Here is a 12032-nt window from a genome sequence, read left to right on the forward strand (position 1 = left end):
GGTTAACGAGAAATGGCCCAGGCCCCCCCTCCCCCGCCCCATTTCACTTCTGTGGATTTATAGGGACGAGTGCCATGGAGAGAAAGAGCTCTCCCAATAATAAATTGCTGTAAAAGAACAAACCTGATTCCTGACCCCCTCTGGCTCTACTCTGTCATCGCTCCCTGTTACCCGTGATCCTGATATGACGCCATTTGCCATAGGTACAGCCAAGGGGACCCTGTCACCAGTAGCTGAACCACTGGGGCTGCCCAGCTCCACTGAGAAGTAGATATGGCCACAGAGAACTTGGGGAAAGGAGAGAAATGGCAGGGTGGGCTTTGACGCATGCTGCAGCCCCTTCAATTGCTCCCGTCTCTTCTTACCACTGAGCCATTGCTCCAGCCCGAAGCTGCCTTTCCCCTGGTCCCCACCCCACAGAAGCTCAGTAAATCGTATCTTTTTTTTTCTTGGTAGACCAAGCTGGCCTTGAACTGGATGATCTGCCTGCCTCTGCCTCCCAAGTGCTGGGTTTAACGGCGTGTGCCACCACTGCCTGGCTAAATTCTGTCTTCTAATTAGACCAGATATTTTCAGCTCTTGAATCCTTTTCTCAACAAAAGGAAATGACAGGGCCTGGAGGACTCACGTTTGATTCACAGCACCTCATGGCATCTTAGAACTTTACTCTGCTCCATTTCCAGGATATCCACTGCCCTCTTCTGGCCTCTGTGAACATTGCATGAATGTGTTCCACAGATATACCTGCAGGCAAAACATGCATACACATAAAATAAAAATGAATAAATCTCACTGGGTGGTGGTGGTGCATGCCTTTAATCCCAGCATTTGGGAGGCAGAGGCAGGCAGATCTCAGTGAGTTTGAGGTCAGCCTGGTTTACAAAATAGTTCTGGGACAGCAAGGGGTGTTACACAGAGAACCCCTGTCTCAAAGATAAACCACCACCACCAACAACAAAACAAAACAAAAACAAAGAATAAATCTCAAGAAAAAATTGAAAATAAGATGATAATGATTTAACTAGGTACCTTAAAGTATTTTAAAAATAAAAACAAAAACAGAACTTGGTGGCACATGCCTTTAGGCCTAGCCCTCAGAGGCAGAGGCAGGTGGATCTCTTCCAGTTAGTTGGGGGCCAGCCTGGTTACACGATGAGTTCCAGGCCAATCAGAGCTACATAGTGAGACCCTGAGTCAAAAATAAGATAAAACAATAAACTAAAACAAAACAAAAGGATGGATATACAATCTATCACTAAAAGGCTGTAGAGGCTCAGTCAGGGCCAGGAAAGCCTTGTTTGGACAGATCACCTGCTGCTTGGCTGGATGTAAGGTGACCTCACTGAGTTCAGGAAGTGCAGACACTCTCTTAAGCCTTGGGCATCTTCACAGTATATATGAATGTGACCAGGTCACGTAAGGACAGTGACAAGAGCTGAGGACTTTGTCTACAAATTTGACCCCATGTCATCTCCAGTCCTTCCCTGTTCCTTTTCCTCACTGTGTGGTTCGCCCTGGACGCCATTCCTTGAACATTATCCACTCACCTCAAACCTGTCATCTCTGTCATCTGCCCACCCAAATCCACGATGCCTCCCTTGTCAGACCCTCGGCATGATCCTTTCCCCCTAGTTCCCTTAACGTTAGATATGGCCACAGGACACTTGGAAAAAGGGTAGAGATGGCGGACTACTGGGCTTTGGTGCCCTGGGTGTGACCTCTTCCTCTCTCGGCTCTTCTCCCCGTTCTATCAGGAGGTGCGGCCCAGCCTCATGCAGCAGATGGAGACAGCATCTGAGGGCTTCGCAGAGATGAGGTGGGGTGCTCCTGAGTGTTCTGTGTGCCTGTGTGGAAGAGGCGAGGTTGCCCAAGTCTGGAACTTACATCCAGGAACCTCTTAAGAGCAATCAGTTTCTGAGTTTGCTGTTTCTCTGGCTCTGTGTGTGTGAGAGAGAAAGGGAGACAGACAGACAGACAGACAGACAGACAGACAGACACACACACACACACACACACAGAGAGAGAGAGAGAGAGAGAGAGAGAGAGAGAGAGAGAGAGAGAGAGAGAGAGAGACAGAGACTGAGATCAGAGAACAAGCTCAGCTGGCTTTCTTCAGGAGTTTTCCAGCAGGCCAGAAAGCTTCAGACACCCCCCCCCCCCCCGCCGTCTCTACTCCCCATCACGGAGACTGAAAGTGTTTCCACCATGTTTGACTTCCCCTCCCTCACGTGAGCCAGGGTCCCTCTGTGTAGGTAGCCCTGGTTGGCCTGCAACTCAATATGTAGACCATGCTGGCTTCAAACTGAGAGATCGACTTGCCTTTGCCTTCTGGGGTCTGGGATTAAAATCATGCGCACGCACACCCCCATGCCCAGCCGAGGCTTGTTATCCTTTTTAAACACGTGTTTGGCAATCAAACCTTATCATCACCGAGTAAGACATCTCCCCAGCCTCCGTTCCTGACTTCTCTAATCAACCTGGGCTCTCTTTGTTATAGCAGCCCAGTGCTCAGTGACAATCCTGGCTTTGTCTTCTTTATCCACTGCAGCGTACCCAGCCCCTGAGGGAATAGATGATCCCTGGCCTGTGCTCAGACAGTAATACCCACTGTGCCAATGAACGGAGTCAGGATTCCTTTATTTGGACAACATGACAAGCTGTGCAGCCTTGACCACAAGGCTCTCGGTTTCTTCACCTGTAAAGTGGGGAGAACAACTGAGCTGTTTTGAGATGGCTGCACGTAAAGTATTATATATTGAAAACTCAGAGCCACACCTAACGCTTAAAAAGTGCTTCGTTAAGCGATGGATGATTTCCTGATCACGATGACTGTTTTCTTTAAGTTGCATCTTTATTTCATGTGTATGGGTGTTTTGCCTGCATGTATGTTTACCATGTGTGTGCAGTGCCAGCAGAGGTCAGAAGAGGGCATCCGAACCCCTGGAATTGAAGTTACAGCTACTTGTGAGCATCATGTGGGTGCTGGGTATTGAACCTGGGTCCTCCGGAGGAGCAGCCAGTGCTCTTAATGGCTGAACCATCTCTCTAGTTGCACGATGACTATTTTTACCAAGGAAGCATTGTGTTTTCTGCACCCTCTGGGGTCTTCACGGATGCAGAGAGGGTGTCATATGAATCAAAGCTTCGGTGAAGGTGTCCTTTGCCGGATAATTTTCTGTTCTGTGAACGCAGTGGGATGGCTGTGGGGAAAACATGCAAATGTATGCAAATCACATGCAGATTCACCTAAAGTAAGTCTGTGGGTACCACCTCCGCGTTTACTAGAAAGAAGTCTGGTGGCTTTGTTCCGTGCCACTCCGTCCTGTCAGGTTTCTAATCTGTCCTCTCTGAAAGGCACACCTGGTGGGGAGAGGCATGCACGTGGATGCGCATGTGTCTGAGCGTGGGTCTCTGGGGAGAGGGGTCGGTGGTGGCAACTTCAGAACTGCTCAGCCGCGAGAAAGGAGTGGCAGGTCCAAGACGGTGAACTTCAGTATGAGTGCCGGCAAGAGGGCTCCGCGGGGTAAGGTGCCTGAAGACTTGAGTTCAGGAAGACTTGAGTTTCAGTCTTTGGGATCCAATGGTAGAAGGAGAGGACCGACTGCCCCAGACTTTCTTCTGACAGTGTGTCCACGTGCTGGCACATACACACGTTCATGCCAGATAAATACATGAACTGCAATTTTTTAAAAAAATCCCTTGGGATGTGAGAGTGGTCTTTTAAACTCCAGGATTGGCTTGGCTGATCTGGGTGACTAGGTGAGCATCAGGGCTCCATGCAAGTCCACCCCACCCCACCCCCAGCCCTCCTCAGTAAAGGTGGCTTGCTGGCATATAGGTAGCCATGCTCCCCAGCTACAGCCTACATACAAGCTCTCAAGAGCCAATATTTGAAACTTTCAGCCAGACAGGATGGCACATGCTTTTAATCCCAACACTCAAGAGGCAGAATCTGGTGGATCTCTGTGAGTTCGAGGACGGCCTAGTCTATAGAGACAAACCCTGTCTTGAAAAACCAAAAAAAGAAAGAAAGAAAGAAAATGAAAAAAATTATAACTAATTATTGTATGTTAATGTGCATCTCAAATATGTGTCTGTGTGTACCTTCATATGTGTGTTGCAAGCATGTATGGAAGCCAGAGGTCAGCAGCAAGTGCCTTCCTCTGTGTTTTTACCACCTTATTTTCTAAAATGTAATTTATTTTTATTTTATTTGCATTGGTGTTTTGCTACATGTATGTCCGTGTGAGGATGTCAGATTTTGGAGTTACAGACAGCTATCAGCTGCCATGTGGGTGCTAGGACTTGAACCCAGGTCCTCTAGGAAGAGCAGTCAGGGCTCTTAACCCCTGAGCCATTTCTCCAGCCCCATATCACCTTATTTTTTTGAGGCAGGGTCTCTCACTGAACCTGAAGCTCACCAATTGGCTAGGCCAGTGAACTCCAAGGACCTGTCTGTCTCTTCACCTCCATTACAGTTACAAGCACCTGCCGCCATGCCTGACTTTGAAGTGGGTGCTAAGGATTCGAACTCAGGTCTTCCTGCTTGCATGGGCAGGCACTTTACCCACTGGAACATTTTCTCAGCCCCGACTGGACAGTATTAAACAAGGTGACGGGAGGCAGTGAGGAAGGAGGGTTAGCACAAGGCCGTGCAGCAGTCCGGGCGGTAGGAGCTTTCCAAAGTAATTCAGTCTTCGAGTCCTCTGTCCAATTATTATTCTGGACAGCAGGCTCGTTTGTCCCTACAAGCAAGCACCCGTTCATTCATTTGACAAAAATGCAGAGAGCACGGGCTCTGGGATCAGCTCTCCGCAGGGTTCCAGGACGTAAGGACAGAGAGGACACTGTCGCTTTTGTTCACAGAAAAAGAAATCGTTTCTCGCTGTCCTTGCTCACAGGGACCTCTTTTCTTCTCCAGAGCTCTGCAACCACCCAGAACAGGAGACAAATGTATCACCTAGAAACACCACGCATGGGACAGGCCTGGCAGGAGATAGAGGGGAGGAAAGGTCTGGCTGTACCTGGGAAGGTCAAAGTCACACAGGAACGCACCGTGTCTCAAGAATAGGCAGGAGCCTGCCAGGTGGACTGACAGAAGGGTTGCTGTGGGCCAGGGCACAGAAGCATGAAGCCACACAACGGTGCGTTCCAATTGGGAAATACGGTCAACGGTGTCAAGATGTACCTTTCCCTGGCACCCCTGGCTCCTGAAAATGCCGGTGACATTTTTGGGCCTCAGGTGCTTGCTCCTCAATTAAGGTAAACAGCGAGTCTGTGTGGTTTGTCCTCTGCTGTTGCCTGGGCTTTGTCCCTTCCAGGAGACTGAGTCACTGAGAAATGGGGCTATGTCTGCCTCTTTGTTTTCCCTAGGAATCCTGCTTCAGCGCCTTGCTCTGAACTCTCAAGCAGGTAAGAAACTGAGTTCCCTGAAATTGTGGGAATGGCTGGAAATGTTCCCACCTGCATGATGCCCCTCTTCACCCAGCACCAAATGGCTGGAGATGTTTCTGCCTTTGTGAGACCCTCTTCACTGAGCAGCCCCTCCAGTGACCAGCGTGGGTCCCTCCTTTACAGATGAATCTACTAGGGTCTGGAGGTGTGACCTTTCTTGTAGAATGGAAGCAGCCCAGAAATGCTGACTTTGGTACTGAAAAGATGGCTCAGTGGAAAGCGCTTGCTCTGCAAACACCGGTACCCAAATTTGTGTTTAAGGCACTTACATCAAACCAGATATGGCGAGCATCCCTGTAACCCCAGCACTGGGACATAGAGGGAGACATGGAGAGAGAAGGATCCCAGGGTCTTAGTGGTTAGCTAGTCTAGCCAAATGATGAGCTTCAGCTTCAGTAGGAGACCGTGTCTCAACCCGATGGAGGCATGCATGGGTGAAAGTATATTTATACACAGGGAGCACAGATGCAGAGAAATGCTGGCTTTGAATGCAGACAAACAGGTACGACAGTCAAAGCTTTGCGCTCCAACTTAATCCATGCTTACCATTCCCATTTCGCTACGCCTGGTAAACCAGTGCGGAGCCGGGCGATGGTGGCGCACGCCTTTAATCCCAGCACTCGGGAGGCAGAGGCAGGCGGATCTCTGTGAGTTCGAGACCAGCCTGGTCTACAGAGCTAGTTCCAGGACAGGCTCCAAAGCCACAGAGAAACCCTGTCTCGAAAAACCAAAAACCAAAAAACAAAAAAAAAAAAAAACAGTGCGGACTTGATTTACTTTGTTTGACTTTGTTTGATGTGTGTGGTGTTTTGCCTGCATGTGTACCTATGCACCATGTGCATTTAGTGTCTGTGGAGTCATGTGTGGGTATTGGATTTCCTGGAACCAGAGTTAGAGGGGATTGTGAGCCACCACGTGGGTGCTGGGAATTGAACCCGGGTCCTGTGCTAGAGTAGTCAAAGTTCTTAACTGCTGAGCCATCCCTCCAGCCTCTGGACTTGAGTTTTGCAGATGAATGTGAAAGTCCTGAGTTCCAGCAAAAATTCTGTTAGCTTTTGTGGCTCCTTCTGAAGCCTGGGACCCCTGTAGGATGGGGTTGTGCCAACTCCATCTTTGATTCCCACTCCTAATACAACACTTATTCGCCCGAGAAGGAGAACCAAAGGGGTCTGGGTAAATTTGGAAAGTCAAGTTCCCTTAAATAAGTGTGAATCTCAGTGGGAGACAACTAGGGAGGAGGGTTTGATGAAGGCTTTTTGGGGGGGGAGTAGAATAAAGCAGTGGGGTGCTGCCTGCTTTTGATAGTCTAGAGGGATTATAAGTAATGTTTGGAGGGACCCTGCATTCCAAGGTTGCTGCAAGGGTACAACTGGAGTGTTCTGTGATTCCCACACACTCCTGACTTCTCATAGGACCAGAGCTGAGGCTGTCTTGGAGGGACAAGTGAGCATCTGTCTCCACATGGGACACTAGGGAAGTAACTGTGAACCTTGACTGAGAAGCATCATTTGCAGATGACAATTAGTTCATTATTTAAACATTCCTTGAGAGCCTACTGCATGCTGAGGTGGATTCTGGGAACTAGAACAAAGCACCCGTGATGGTTAATAGCAATAGTTAACTGATGGGATTTGGAGTCAACATAGAGGCACCCCCTTTCTGGGTGTGTTCTTGAGGACATTTCCAGAAGGGTTAACTGAAAGGAGGAGCCCCGCCCCAAGAGTGGGCAGCCCTTTCTAGTGGCCAAGATATAAAAATGTCCCAGGAGAAAGCAATGCTTGGCACTTGACTTGGCTTCTTGCTAGTTGGTGAGTGAGTCTGTACCCTTGTGGCTGCCACCACCACCCTCCGCGGCCATCAGAATCCGGCTTCTTTGGCTTTCTGACCTGGACTGATGCCAGTGGCTCTCCAGGAATCCTCCAGACTTTCAGCACCAGCCTGGGGATGCTAAGGCATCCAGCCACCAAAGTTAGCCATCAGCTACCACGAGCGCAGTCTTTCCCGTGAGCAGACAGCCACTATTGGACTACCCAGGCTGTGTTATGTAAGGCAGCCCAGTAAATCCCCTTTGTAACACACATCCGTTCCAGTGGTTCTGTTCCTCTAGAGAACCCTGACTAATACAGCGTCCCATTTCCATTTTAATGAGGGACAATAGAGTGGGCAAGTAAAGAAATAGGCAAGTGAGGCCTCGTCTGGTGATACTGAACATCTTGACTAGGGTGATGGGGAAGCTGGGAAGTTGAGGCAGGCCTCAGAGGAGATGATGTTTGGACTGAGAAAACTCAAAGGATAGAATGGCACCAATCACGCCAGAACCTGGTGTGTGGGGGGTGGGGGGTGGGGGGATGGGGGGTGTCTATACAGAGGATATAACTAGAACAATGACTTTGCAGTAGAAATCAATAAAAAGAAAAAAGAACAAGACCAGAGGTTGTGACCTATAGGCAAAGAAAGGGTCACAAGCCTTGTGGAAAAGACACATAGAGCTAGGCAGGGTAGGTTTTATTCCAAGTGACTGTACTCATTAGTTACTGCTGTACGACAAATTTCACCCCTATTCCCATTTAATTGCTCAAAACTAAACGTGGTTTTATGTCAGTTTCTCTGGGTGAGAAACTGTTTTGGGTTGGCCCGCAGACAGCTTCAAGTTCAACTGGGAAGGCTTCACTTAAAGTTCCTGTGGATGTTGACCAGGCTCCGTTCCTCATGGGCTCTTGTTCTGAGGTCACCCTCCAATCCTTGCCATGTGGGCCACTCTATGCTGGCAGCTTGCTCCATCAAACCGTGCAAGCCAAGAAGGTGACAGTCTGCTGGCAACGTGGAAGGAAGCAGCTCTTTGTCACCCAATCTCAGATGCGACATCTTTCACCGTTGCCTTAATGTGTTTTGAGGAAGTAAGCCACAGACTTCACCCTCACTCAAAGGAACGCCTGGAGGTTGGCGCCTGAGATGATCTTAGGAATCTTACAGTCACACACAGGGTCCCATCAGTAGCATCTGAGCACAGGGTGACATAATCGGATACATATTTTCATTGGCCACTTTGGCTTTCTTGAGTACTGGAAGCATGAGTTGGGAGTTGGGCAGGAGTAGACGACAGATGGCAATTGGAGCGTTACATGGCTTGGGTAAGGATCTTGCGGGTGGATAGAAGATGAAGATGGATGGAAAGGAAGTGAGGATGGGTGGCACCAGGGCTGGCTGGACTATATCTTGCCTATGGGACGAGGATGCCTGGGACTCTTGCTTTTCCCTGGAACAGATAGGATGCCCATAACTCCATTCTTCTCCAGCCCTGCCTGTGGCCACACATTAGATGGATGGTTGGCTGGCATTAGGGGCACTAGCCCCAAGTGGAGAACACACATCTCCTTGTGCCAGGCCAATGGACTGCCCCCATGTCCTGAGTCTCGCTAACTTGCTCATAGTCAGAATAACCAAGCTACTGAGCAAAGTGGGGGAATACTGCACACCGACTTCACAAGCCAGCCAGAGCTGGAAAAGTGGCGTGTGTGTGTGTGTGTGTGTGTGTGTGTGTGTGTGTGTGTGTGTGTGACATAGCACCCCCTGGTGGTGGTGGTGCAGAAGAGTGGGGAGTTGAGATCAGCCCTTTAGTAGGGGACACAGACACAGAGTAGAGTATGTTCCGCATCCACCTGCTTCAGGGAAAGGGTTAGAGTATGTTCTCATCCCTGGGGGACAAGGGGATGTCCTCCTGCCTCCTGCCGAGGCAGCCAGGCACTGATTAAAAAGCAATTCACACCACTAATCCAGATGACATCACCAAATGCCGGCCACATTTTTTATGATTCCAACATAGCCTTTGACATATTGGCATCATCTTGCTTAGGGAGTCAAGGCCTGGGACTTTGGCTAATTAAGACATCAGTGTGGCAACAAAAGGGGAAAGCCTGGATGCTGGATTGGTTTTGCTCTCAGGACCCTGGCCCTACTTAGGGCCTTTCCAGGGGACTTCCATGTATACAGCCCTCCGAGGCCTCGCCTCCTGGATAATTGACAAGGATGGGAAAAGGACCAGACAGGAAGATCTCTGAATGAAGATCGGAAAGCACGGGGAGTCCTGAGGATTTTCGAAGTGGAGCAAGGGAGGATGGGCAGGCAGAATAGGACCTTAAAATTCATATTTATTTGGAGCTGGAGAGATGACTCGGGAGTTAAGAGCACTGGCTGCTCTTCTGGAGGACCTACGTTCGATCCCTAGCACCCACATGATGGCTCACAACCATCTGTAACTCTAGTTCCAGGGGATGCAACCATTCTTTCGACGTTTTGTGTGCCAGTGTGTATGAGTAGAGGTAAGTGTGAGGGCACAGCCGGGCCACATCACACCTGTGGAGGTCAAAAGATAACTTGTAGCAGTTGTCTCTCTCCTTCCACTATCGAACTCAGTTCATCGGAAGCACCTTTACCCACTGAGCCATCTCAACGACCTGAACTTCAGGTTTTTAAAAAAACAGCCATCGGGATACGTTGGATATTTTATACCCCATCTAGAGTCTCTTGAATAGGAATCAGGACATGTTGCCTTTGAGAATAAACACAGGAGCATTTCTGGCAGGCAGATGCTCTGGAAGCTTCTCCAGGCCTTTGACCTACCTGCACTTTGACCTCTCCCTAAGAGGTTTCGTCCCAAGTGGGCGCAGCGAGCATGGGTGAGTGGCACAGGTGTGGACCCACAGTGCCCGTATTCTATTTCCAGCTCGTATCTCTGACTCACGGAACGACCTTGCTGAGGTCACGGCTTTGTGTTTCTTCTAAGGGGGAGAAATTGCAGGGGTGGCAAAGCTTTCCTTTCCCTAAGGAACGAGAGTCCTGGAGCTGGGGGGCCTCCTGGTCCTCAGCCATGCCGTGCTGATATTAATTCAAAAACACAAACAAAACATCATTTAGATTCAGATCCCAGGGACTTTGGGAGACAGTCAAAGCAGGAAGCAAGGAGTTCCCGACAGGGAGATTTGTGGCCACTTTTCCATGCATGACTTCTGCAACATTTTCCAAGTCACGTTGCGTGCAAATAATTCCCCTCATGCCCTCGTGCTGTCTGCACAAGGGTAGAGGAAGCATTTCCTCTTCATTTCAGGACCCGGGGCCACAGCTATGGAGAGGCCTTTCTCAGCTGTTTTGTTTCCGGAAACCCCCTTGCATTATCTCGCTATCAAGCCTGGCCTGTTTTGTGGGCATGTATTGGCTAAATACTGTACATGTATTAGGTAGAAAGTACTGTTTTTGTTGATCGAAGTCACCCGTGAGTGAGTGCTATGTTTATTTACCCTTGGTGTCCTTTTTCTAGATAAGAGCCCACTTCTCACCAGGCTAAATTTTAACAGAAAAGGTCTGGGAAGGTTTCAGAAAGACAAAGGAACCTGCCCTATAACTCTGTGGTCAGTGGTAGATCCAGGATCAGACGGGGGTGGGGGGTGGGGAGAGATGGCAGGAAGATACCTGTGCATACCTAGACCCTCATTTACAAGGGAGGGCAAAATGACTTCCCAGTCAATCAGGTGTCCTGAGACAAAAAAGCTCAGAGCTCCAACAGGGACCGCGGTATTGCTCAGCCCTGGTGAGAACAGTCGAAACAGACTCTGGTGCTGAAGGGGGCAGCATCTCTCTTTTCAGGGGGCTCTTGCAGACTAGCCAGTAGTGGCATGCGCTTACTCTGGCCGCCTGCTCGCATCTTCAACAGCACACCACCAGTGTGGCTAAGGCACCTTCATCTACCCAGATCTTTCCCATCCCAAAAGAGGCAGAGCCCCCTGAACCAAGGGATTGTAAGGGCATTCTGGGACCTCCGGAGAGAGTGGGGATACAAGACTGTAGGTCTGGCTTGGTGGCATGGGTTTGTGCAGGGGGAGGAGCTACTGAGGGGACCCAATACTCAGCCCCTCCTGGGACTCAAGCAAGCATTATCCTCTTGGGCCCTTGGCTCCATCCCAAAGACTTGATTGCCTGATCCCTGGCTCAGAGGGACCAACTGGATTCCAAACTGGAAAAAGAGGTCATCCAACTCCCTTCCAAACTGGGAAAAATATATCCAGACTTAGCTCTGGTGCTTCGGAATAACTGGCTCCACCAATCCCCTGCAGAGCTAGGGCTGGGGCAGAGGCCATGGGGGGCATGTAGTGGACAGCTGTTCCCTGAGTTATTTTTGGGCCAGGGGCTGAGCTTTTCAGTCACAGGGCATTGGGATTAAAATAGCCACCTGCGGGGCAATTCCCTTGTAGCTCCGTGGGGGCTTTCCAAAGGAAAAGAGTCAAAGCCGGGGTGGGGAGGGTGACTTGAGGAATGGCAAGGAAGGAATTCTACCACGGTCTAAGACCAACCTCACCTTTGTGCAGCTCGAAGCCTTGGCATCTCTCTGACCAGATCACTTTTCTCGGGTATCAAAATGATGGGGAACGGAAAGAGTTGGTAACTCCCGAATTCTGCTTCTGACCTTCCTCAGCTACCCTCCCCATTTCACAGATAGTTCCACAGGAGTTCAGGGGGCCTAGGAGGCTCTGGCCCCCAGGTCATCCACCTCCCAACTCCCTTCCAAACTGCCCCAAATGCCTCTT

The sequence above is a fragment of the Microtus pennsylvanicus genome, chromosome 13, assembly GCF_037038515.1.
Source record: "Microtus pennsylvanicus isolate mMicPen1 chromosome 13, mMicPen1.hap1, whole genome shotgun sequence".
Taxonomy (NCBI): domain Eukaryota; kingdom Metazoa; phylum Chordata; class Mammalia; order Rodentia; family Cricetidae; genus Microtus; species Microtus pennsylvanicus.